Genomic DNA, 1,134 nt, shown 5'->3' on the forward strand with positions numbered 1-1,134 from the left:
AAGAACATTAGAACAAATGAAAAACCAAGAAAATAACATCAGAACAAACGAAACACCACTACATAGGACTCCCTCAGACAACATGTAGCTAGTACCTACACACGAAGGGCTAATATCATCCATCATCAGTCTTAATACTCATGTACTCACTCTAATGAGTAACACAGTAGCACTAACATAGTACACACTCCCCTAGGTAACCATCCCAAGGTAAACATCTGTCACAGCTCTCTGTTGGTTGGTAAACATGTAAATACCACAATAATATCTCCTAGTGAAATATGGCTCATGAATAATATCTTCTCTTAGATAAACAACTTTCTCACTTAGTGAAACGTGTGCCGCAATCTCTTATATTTATGGTTACCTCCGCCCAACGGAGTTGGAGGAAGTTATGTTTTCGCTCTCGTGTGTTAGTGTGTTCATGTGTTCGCGCGATCGATATTAGCGCGTCGAGTCGTATGGCGTATGTCGTTGGCGGTCGATCGATATCACCCAGCGAGCCAGCGAGTCAGCAAGCCAGCGAGCCCAGCGAGCCAGCTCGTAACACATACATGTTTGGGAGCGTGTACATGTCAGTACGCTGGCGTATATCGCCGGTTATTCGTGTGTTCGTGAGTCGTATGGCGTATGGCGTATGTCGCTGGCGGAGGTATGCACTCCGTGAGTGCACTCTGTCTAGTTAAACATGTATTACAATCGCCTCACTTAGTTAACCATATGCCGCACACTCCTCTCTGAAACATGTATAGCAATCGCCTCCCTTAGTCAAACATCCACTGCAGCACCTTCTCTTGGTAAAACATGTACGTATCACAATAGCTTCTCTTAGTGAAACATGCAGCACAGCCTCTTTCTCCTAGTCAAGAATGTACAATAACTGATATTGCAGCAAAAACATGTCACGCAGACACATCGTTCGCATGCGAACCATTTCAGCTAAATGCGACGCACTCCCACACGCTCGTTTCGTCGGCAACTAACACCCACACAAACCCCCCGCAACCAGCTCCTACGCCTCGGTTGTTCAGTTGTCACCACAACCAGCTCCTACGCCTCGGTTGTTCAGTTGTCACCACAACCAGCTCCTACGCCTCGGTTGTTCAGTTGTCACCACAACCAGCTCCTACACCT

The sequence above is a fragment of the Priapulus caudatus genome, unplaced genomic scaffold (genome assembly GCF_000485595.1).
Source record: "Priapulus caudatus unplaced genomic scaffold, Priapulus_caudatus-5.0.1 Scaffold21, whole genome shotgun sequence".
In the NCBI taxonomy this organism is placed as follows: domain Eukaryota; kingdom Metazoa; phylum Priapulida; class Priapulimorpha; order Priapulimorphida; family Priapulidae; genus Priapulus; species Priapulus caudatus.